This window comes from Amblyomma mixtum, chromosome 9 (genome assembly GCF_055824585.1).
Source record: "Amblyomma mixtum isolate Tamu chromosome 9, ASM5582458v1, whole genome shotgun sequence".
In the NCBI taxonomy this organism is placed as follows: domain Eukaryota; kingdom Metazoa; phylum Arthropoda; class Arachnida; order Ixodida; family Ixodidae; genus Amblyomma; species Amblyomma mixtum.
In genome coordinates, this window is record NC_143020.1 from 118556780 (window position 1) to 118566956 (window position 10177).

Consider the following 10177-nt stretch of genomic DNA (forward strand, 5'->3'; position numbering starts at 1 on the left):
GGAGCTCTAACCACTTTGGTTATTGTTAACGGCTCAGAGAAGATGACTTGCAACAAAATTTCAAGCACCATTTCAATGACGCGGGACATCGTTTACTACAAATGTTTGTGTTTTTCAACAGTGTAAACCATACACTTTTTTAATAAAAAAAAGGACGTTTGGCAAGGATATGTCTCATTCTTACAACGGTGGTAGAGGACCGTCTTATGAGAGTGAAAAACAAATCCAGTGTGTTTCTTACTAGTATTAATTTCAACAAATAAAAAATTAGTTTTAAAAACTTGTGAACATCCGAAATCAAAGCTTCCCTGTATTGTCTGAACAAATAATGAATTGTTAAGCATCGGCTTTCAAAATAAACATTGGCACCGGCATCAAAGTCTCTTCGGTTATCCGAGCCACGCTTCGAATAAAACAAACTAGAAGTAATCAAAGCCGCAGTACCTACGAGCGGCAGCAAAACTTCGGCAACGGAATCACGAACCTCAACAGTGGAAACTCACGAATCAAATCGTACGCTTGTTTTCCAACCCTGTCGCAAGTTTGCCCGCGTATTTGTACTCCGAATCCAACAGGCCCGAATGTTTTACCATCCATAGAAGAAATACATTGTCGACTGGTCTCGTACTTCACTTCCTTACCACCTGGCGCTGTGAAGTCAACCCTGCAAACGAGATCAGCGCGACTGTTTGCTCAGACAGCGTGGTCGGCGAGGCGCTATCTGTGAAGATTTACTTTGAGCCGACCGAGCCGGCAGCCCTGGGTTCTGGTTCTCCGTAAATGTGAAGGAAGTGAAATAAGCTTCACAAAAGGTGTTTTCGAAATGCTTTGGTGCGGGGGGCCCATGGGAGTTCAGGCTCTGTCGAGCGATATTGATACAGTAAGGGCAAATAGTGTAAGGTCAACTTTCTGCGTTGCCGACCGAGGTTTCGAGATTGCTCGAAGGCTGGCTGTGAGTTCTTTTTTTATTTTAATGCGATGTTTATTGCCTCAGGACATAATAGGGGTATGTAATGACGGCTGAAAGCAAAGGATGGGTAAACGAATAAAAAAAACGGCTGGTGTTCAACCTGGCTTGAACCTAGTTATACGAATTAAAGCTCTGTTCAGCATGGTCTCCGCTGTCTCAAACCGAAAACTCAAGGTCAAGGTCGAGTACCCAATGGTCATAGCCATATGATCCCGTGGTCATACTAAATATAGCTTGGGCGACACCACCATGCATTTAAGTTCGCTTGACCTTGTGAGGCACTGAAGATCATTGTCCATGTGGTGCCCACTGTTTCAATTCATATATCAGGGTCAATGATTAAGATCAAGGGTCACAGTCAAAGGTGAAAGTCAGGCACCCAATGGTCTTAGTCATATGACCACGTTGTCATACTACCATACCTTGGGCCATACCACCACGCAGTTAAGTTCGGTTTGACATTGAGAGGCATTGAAGGTCATTGTCTAATCCACATCGAAATCGGAAGTTGTACTCCATGGAATAAAGCTCTCGCTCAGAAAGGTCGGTCGAGGCTGTGCGAGGTTGTGCTAGGTCGTGTTTGTCAAAGATCGTCTTCATCTCTGCTTGGAGCGTCTCCCTTAGCCCGGTTCTTTTCTCCCTCTTCCTTTGTTAGATGCCGCATCAGCTACACGGCTTCGTATTACTTTTACTTAATGGCGCTTATGTGCTGTGGAAAACCGGTTTCTCCATCCATCTCGACGCGGCTGGCCATCATCACCATGATGCGCCAGGACAGCGCCGGCTGGGCGAGGAAAAGGCTTCCTCATGGGGGAAGCGGAAGCAGCGAAGGGAGCGCCCCCTCGAAGGCTACGCGGAACTCTGCTTAGCCGGTGAGAGTCTCTTCGGGTTCCGGCCATCGTCGCGAGCGATTGCAGCCACACGCCCTCCTCTAACACCTGCTCTAATGCCTTGCGGCAGTGAAAGCAGTGACCAATGGCAGAGGACCAAACAGAATAGAAAAGAAATGAATCGTTACAGAATACCGCCCAAAACTGACGAAATCGTTGCCCAGAGCGTAGAGACATTCCCACTAAAACTCTGTTGCGACTTCTCTAGAGCGAAAACAAGGAAGGCTGTAGGCTGCTCTTAAACATCACGTTGTAATATGAGATACTATCGTGGGCTAAAGTAAGATACCCTCCCCTCTGAATTCCGAACCATGCCACACTGCATGCAGGCGCCACCTGACGAAGGTGCATGATGCAATGCGTCGGTCTCCACGCCAGGTGTGCTTCGTCAAGTGGCGTCCGTATGCAGTGCTGGATGCCTACAAACGCTGAGGGATGGAGGGAGAGTTTCTTTTATACTTTTCCCACTACCGTACATGCGGAGTACATCTCACTCGGCTAACTTTTTTTTCGTCTGGGTATGCCATTAAGCAAAGGGATACAATAACTAAACACCCTTTCGAACACATACTGACTTATTTATGGACTTTATTTCCTAGAACACTGACTGAATGTATAATAACCTTAATGACGATGTCGTTTTGCAGCCAAATCTAAGATTTTTTTCTCCAGACCTGACCTAATCGCAGCTATGGATCAATTATGACTAATTTTTCTTGCTTCTAACTGTATACTTTTTGCCGCAATGTTCTTGTCTACACGTTTGTTCCCTCACTTTGAAAACTTTTATGCATTGTTAGTCATTTATTCATACGGAAGTCCCGTTTACGGGGTTCTTACAAACTGGGGAAAAAAGTCGCTGACCATAACTGGACGAGTGCTCGCCCATTCAGCCTCCTTAGATTTGCGACCAGCGCTTGAGCCCCCTGTTCACCACGCGTTGCCAAGTTTTCCACTACACGATGCGAGGAACAGTTCCCTTCATGCAAGTGTAAGCAGCTGAGATTGCCTGCCTAACTGAATGCACGCGGACGACGGCCCGAAATAGGATCCCTTGAAGGTTTTTTTTTTTTTTCATCAAAGGCGAACTACGTGAATGCTTTCAAGAAACTCATATATAGAAAGCAACCGGTCATCGAAAAGAAAGAATTCCCTATGCTTTCGTTGGTTTCGATAGCAGTTGGTTTCACTGTTATTTATCTTGTAACGACCCCCTCATTTCCTTACTCTTGTAGAAGAGCGAGTTGGCCGAATCGGTATCGGTCCATTGTGAAACAACCCCACGAATAAGGACGGTTAGGAAAGCTCTTGTCTGTTCAACAGCTTAACGAAGACATCGGTTCTCGCTGCCCTGATGCCATAATATAGACAAGTTGCACATAACGTACCTGGGGATGTCGCAGGCAGAAAAACCAACATTGCGGTTCTTTTTCTCTTCCGGTCCGTATTTGAAGTAAATTCACTCTCTATTCTTCCTCGCTCTTGCACACAAACATCGAGGCTAGAAATACGGCAGCACTGGAACTGAGGGGCTGCCGACCACTGTGAAACCATAGTTTAAATCGTGCTCATATTAACAAGAAAAATCCCGCGAATGCGAAAAAGATTTTACACTCATGAACAGGATGCGGTGCTCGACTTTTGACGGTCTTTAAGAAGGCCCCTTACGCGACGATCTGGTATTTTATTATGTTTGGACCTATCCTGAGCAGCCCTCGAAAGACAGGTTCTCGAAATATTTTAAAATAGGCAGCCTCACAGCCGCTACAAGCTAGGAATGCCATCCCACTTTCAGCTACTCCAGCTGCATTGGATACTTTTATTTAAAGATTTTGATGATAACCTGAAGGCAAACAAGCATAAGGCGCCTCGAAGCAACAGGTTCCTAATTGGACAGCACAGTACCCTATATTGCATGGACACAGGTACCCGATCATTAACCCCTTCTGAACTTCATTCATTCAATAAACCTGTTCCAGAATTGACCGTCTGTTTCATCGAACACCTTAAAAAAGTGAAACCCAAGTTTCCTAAAGTTCAAAACGGAAGGGAAATCTCTTTAGGAACAAACTGTAGGCGAGACACACTATAAAAATCATAATAATTATCTACAATTCGTACTGAACCATTTATTCAGCGCAGTCTGATGGATAGTGCAAATTGGGAGTTCGAAACCGAGCGCAATATGACGCCAGATCAATTTGGCAAACGATGATGAAGCAGCTCTGTAAAGCTCAGCAGAACGAGGAACTCCAGTGGTTTTTAGAGCGACAGCTCCACTACTCAAGGTGCGATTTCCGATTTAGTTGTGGATGAGGCAGTGACCTTCAATGCCTCACAAGGTCAAACCGAACTTAACTGGGTGTTGGTATGGCCGAAGCTATGGTAGTATGACCACGTGATCATATTACTATGACCATTGGGTACCTGACTTTGACCTTTGATTTGAAAAAGTGGGCACCACAACGACAGTGACCTTCAATTCCTCACAAGGTCAAAACCGAACCCAACTCAGTGGTGGTATGGCCAAAGCTATGGTAGTATGACCTCGTGATCATATGACTATGACCATTGGGCACCTGACCTTGACATCTGATTTGAGACAGTGGAGATCATGATTAACAGAGGTTTCGCACGTGTAACTAGGTTCAAGCCACGTTAAACAGCATCCATTTTTTCCTCACGAAAACCGAAACTGAGCTCGCGGGGTGGGCCAGGGGCTGGTTTTAAGTGCACCGTCTGCCGACGACGTGTTGCAGTGATCACGGCGCCAAATTTGAACTGCCTGCTCCATAGTACCACGGTATGCGCTCTTTTGGTTCATGGCTCTCAAAAATAAAGATCCCGCAGTTGGCGATAACAATAAGGGAAGCCCCCTAAGGGTTGCCTTGTGCCATGTAAGAGAGGAGGGGGGGGGGGTTGCCCACCCTCTGAATTCCTTTTGGCAATAAATATTTCCATTACCACCACTGGTTCTTTGCATCAAGGTGCAATAGCACTGGCAGTTCGAATTGGGCGCCGTCGGCATTGCAATGCGTCATCGCATGAGCGGATGCTGCATTTGAACTCAGGTTCCTGGGGACCTCGTGCTCCCTGGTTCCGTTTTGTGCGGAAAAAGTGCCGTATTTGCTCGGGCTGCAAATCTATCAGCCTTTTTTTTTTCGTTTCAAAAGCTGATTAGGCATCATAATTTCATGGCTTCGTACTTCCCATTCGCTCTAAAGAAAAGATTTTCTTTCTATTTCGACCTCCTTATTTTTATGAATTTTGACGGTGTTCGCTGAAACTCGATATATATTCTCTTTGTCAATATATTAGCCAGGTGAACGCCTGCCTGCGTATCCTCCCCTTCACTCGCTTCTACCCGGCTTGTGCCCTGAGCAGCGTATAGGTGATTCTAAACCGGCAGATGGCAAACGCTGCATCGTCCGGGATCATCCTACGTGCTTTAAGTCCTCGCGCGTTGTACTCGAATGTGCAAAAACATCACCGAGGCTGTTTGCCCAGGCGTCGTCACTGAGTACGATTTTCCTCCGCGTGGGTTCAGCCGCGCCGCCAACGCTTCGTGTGATCCGCAAACATGTGACAGGAATCAGAGGGACCGAATAAGCCTCAGAAAAGGTGTTTTTCAAAATATTAAGCTTCTAAGCGCACTTTTACGGGGGCGGGGCCTGCAAACAGGACGAGATCAGGTGGATGCGTCCTTTCATGAAGCCTCTTTGTGGTAGCCACGCGCCTCGCTTACTTTTACGCGACAACGTATACAGCTCGTTCGATCGAAAAGCCGCCGGCGTAATCGACTCCGCATTCGGAAACAACCGGGGCATTGTAAAAAACGGAGTGTCTAGCGTTCCGTCCAGACGGAACATTTGCTGCTGCTGCAGTTCCGTCCAGACGGAATGCTTACTGTAGCTAGAGTTCCGTCCATACAATAGACAGTTTTAGTTTCACGTACGTACGTAGAAGCTTCACGTAAGTATAGCGCTTACGGGTCACCAGTGCGCATGCGCAGAACGTGAAGTGTCTGCGTGGGTCGCACGGACTTAAGTGAGATTCGGACCTTTGAGTTGCGGTCTTCACGTTGCTTGCGTACGTGGCGTTGGCAAGATGGCGGCGCCCTGCCCGCCCGCTTCACAACAATAACAGCTTCATCGCTAATCCCTCGACATGGTATTATGCTGTAAACTGCTGTATTTGCCTTCAGTTGGTCCATTCTTTCTATCGCATGAAGTTTTAGGCGCGAACTAGCTTTTGTTTTCCAGTTAGAAATCTGCTTCAGCAGCTCCTAAGCCTGACGGAGAAGCGTTTGTGGTCGTCATAGCAACGAGTGTGCTGACGGTCTCGCGAGACCACGCGAAGCTCCAATCCTCGCGGTATATCGCGAGGCCCTCGGCACAGTCAGCGGCAAAAGCAAAACGATGCACGTTTTGGCTCCATACGCACACGTCGTCAACATGAGTGGGACACCAGCGCGTCTTCGCTTCTCGAAAAACGATGATTTAAATATGCTGCGGGACGTTAAGGAATGCAATCTCTTTGAAGATAACATGCAACATACTTTTCGGTGGATCGAAATCGCTCAACCTTTGTCAGAAGAAAGGGGGAAAGTATTTACCGCCCGCAATGTGCCTTGGCCTGGCTCCGCTCTAAGCAGCTCGACTAAACAAAATTAGCTTTCTTTATCTGTACTAGATGGCGCGGCACAACATGCTAGCGCATTTTTTAGGTTTTATGGCAGATCTACACAGTTTACTTCCTGTACGTGTAGCTAAAACTGTAAGAAGCGACACGACCGTACGCTACGTAGACTGATCACGTTTACATGCGTGGAGGTTCTACGTACGTAAAACTAAAACTGTCTAATGTCCGTACTGTCCATACTATAAAAAATGGGTGATTTCTACCCACATAAAGCATTTCTTTGCCTCTGGAATAACCAGTTGACAAAGCTGTATCCAGATGTTCTCTCTACGCATGTATATACGGCACCAAAATATCTGTCCGAGTACTGCGTTTACTTGCATCCTCGAAGGTATAACTTCCGTGCATGCATGCTGGATCGGGAAAATGACACTGTTAGAAGCAGAGTGCAGAAACTATTCGCGAAGTGATGTGAAGCCCTGTCTGTTTGTGCTGCAAGATGACGTAGCGCGAAAAAGACTGAGACGTACACAAACGGTCAACAAGCATTATGCAAACTCACCAACAAACCCAAGCCAAAACTCATTCTATTGCCATTTCTCACTGACTGCTTGGAAAATAAAATGATGCAGCAGAATATCCTGTCACACATTAGGCGGAACAGAATTGCAACTTTTTTAAATGTACATGCAAAAGTCTGCAAGCAAACTGGTTTCCCAATCCCTAACGTCAGCTTTAATTCCGTCTTGACATAACGCTGGACATAACTTTTGTGACGGAACAGTATGGTGTCTGATACAGTTCCGTCTGGACGGAACCCCATCGCTACATGCAGTTCCGTCTGGACGGAACTCTAGCGCAAATTGTAGTTCCGCCTGGACGGAACTCTAGCCACAGCCTTACAAGAATTACGTGCAGCAACGCCGAGGTCAGGCTAAATTGGAAGCGATCAGTAATAAATGTGAAGAGACCAGCCGAAACTCGTCCTGTTCACTTACTCGTCCGTGCTGCCATTTTGAGCTCTCATTTTGCTTGAGGGGATGTTTGTAGCGCGACAAAAAACAGACAAGGGACAGAAGACGAACGGGACAAGCGCTTCCCGTTCGTCTTTCTCATGTCTTTCACGAATAAGCACCAACAATCCCAGCTGCAAGTACTTGTGAGCCAATACTTGTACGCTATTGTTCATTTCTTGACACTTCTCTCCGTCTTTTTTCTCCGAATTTTTTTTTCACATTATTTACTCGGCAGCCTCGGCAGCAGGGAAGGCAAATACAAGCAAATAACACGAAGAGCATCGGTTTTACTGAAAATGTTCCTATTTGTACGCTTAAGCTGAGGTTTTGCGGCCAGTGGTTTCAAGCAAAGGTTAAGCGCCAAATGACTGTTTGTATTTACGCGATGTGGGCTAAACCTTCGTGAAAAATGCTGTGATCTGAAAAGATACGATGTCACTAGAAAGACATTGCAGCTCTTCTTATTTTTCGCATGCTACTTTAGCTCTTGTCATATTTTATCGCCCTATGTCCTCTCACCCGTGTTTGTACTCATCAGTGCCGGATACCTCGGGGCGGAATGTTCTCTGTTCGCCGTATTAGTACTTTATATTCGTTGCTGCCGTACAAATGGTTTGCCTGCTTGACACCAACTGCTTCATCGTTCTAGAGCCTTGGTTTGGCAACCATGTTTCATCTAGAGAACTCCGAGGCCTTCATGCACTCGCCCTGCGTCGATATTATTCGGAGCCCTCTACTACAGCGAAATTCTTAGCTCACGTGTGGCTCTGAGAATCTAAACCCGCCATGACATACCTTTGAACACCCATCTACTTTTCCGACGTTAGTTATACTGTGAGATCACAGATAAAATACAGAAACGCAGGCTTTCTTTATGCCACTGAGAGTAAGAAGCAGTAATGAAGGTTAAAAATTATGATGTTACGAATTAATAAAAACTGATATTTGCGCTGTTAACTAGCATAACATTAACTCGTAGAGTGGTTCACACATCGGCAGCACTGTGGTCTTTTTTTTTTTTGCACGCGCACTTACAAACGTGCGCACGCACACCTATCGTTCTTCGCACTGGATCAGCTATTAGCGCTCTGCACTTTCTGTTCAACACTAAATATATTCTCGAGTTACTCAGTTAGTGATGTTACATACGCCGTCAAAGCTTGGTCTGGCAATATTATGAACTCTGCCTGCCATTTGTTTCGTCTTGAAGCCGTTGTTTTCACTTGCGCTGTCTGAAGCGGTGACTTCTTAACTGACCCGTTATAGCTTACTTTTACCCATTCAATGTATATTTCAAGAGGCATAATTCTTGGATATGCCAGAGAGAGATCCCTCGAGATCTGTTGTGCTCCCCAAAATCCTTACGCTTTAAGGCGGTTTCATTTATTTGCTCCACCCTTCTGTAATTATCCCAGGATTCCTTTTAACTAATTCCATCATATGCCAGTGTATATGTATTCTTCCGTAAAAAGAAAGTTCCGAGCTCTGTACTCAAATCTGTCTGCACCATTACCCGTTACTAACTACAAAACCCGTCTTTCTGCTCGCAAGCACCATCGAAACCGTCCCCACCTTTCCTCCGGTCTTTTCTACACATATCTTTGGCTACGTAGTGCAAGGGTTTCCAGGTGTCGGTCAGTGTATATCCCAAGCACACGTAAGCCTTGATATGCGGCACACCCTAACTTGGTCTCATCGTCGACGATACAAATGAGAAGCGCGTCTTTTCTTTTGTGGATAACTATGTATTGCACTCCCATTGGGACGTCGAGCCATCTAGTGGCTGATTGCGTCGTTCAAGAAACGGCGCACTGTGCGCGGCATTTTTGAGTCCTATGCCCACAGTCTTGTTGTTTACATGGCTCTCTGGGCTCGTCATACCATGACGAACCCAGCGCCTGTTAACACTAGTGACCGGACCAGCAGCCCGAACTCTTCGTTTGGTCCTTGTGCAGAATAAACGTGAGTGGGCGTAGTTGTTTGATTTACACTGTGACACCGCGCTACGTGCTTTTCTTTCTTCCAGTTTACTGATTAGGAATAATTTCATGGTGCTGCTAATTTTTCAGCTCACCAAAACCTATCCGGCTTCCAGAAATGACGAGTTATCTCAGAAGGCTAATTTGTTGACCTAGCTCTGCTCGGTGTGCCCTTTAGTGTCCTGTTAAATGAGGTTCATAGCCGCAGCCCCTCAGTATGAAAGGGCAGACCCTGCTGTTTCATTGCTAATACGCTGTTCCCCTGCCATGTTCGGTACTCTTACTGAGCTTTCCCTTTTGAGCAAAATGGCTTACAGCTACGCTGACACTGAACTTGTCGTGATATACGAAGTTTGATTTTCCTCAGTCGTCGTTTATTACGAAAGCCACTCTCACTGCTAATGTGTTATAGATAGAGCATCCAGGCGCCATCCCACTATAGGAATGCAATGTGGGTTCATGATATATCGCTTTAATGCTGTGGTAGCTATAGGAATATGAACACCAATACGCCTGCGTTCATGAATACGAAGCACTCCGCAGGAGACGAGCATTATACGTAGGTTATGCGCATAAAGGGAGACGCTTCTTATGCATAAACAAAAAACAAACAAACAGGAGACGCTTCAGCTTAGTGGAACTGAAATTCATCCACCGATCCTCATTGCGTTTTCATGGAGC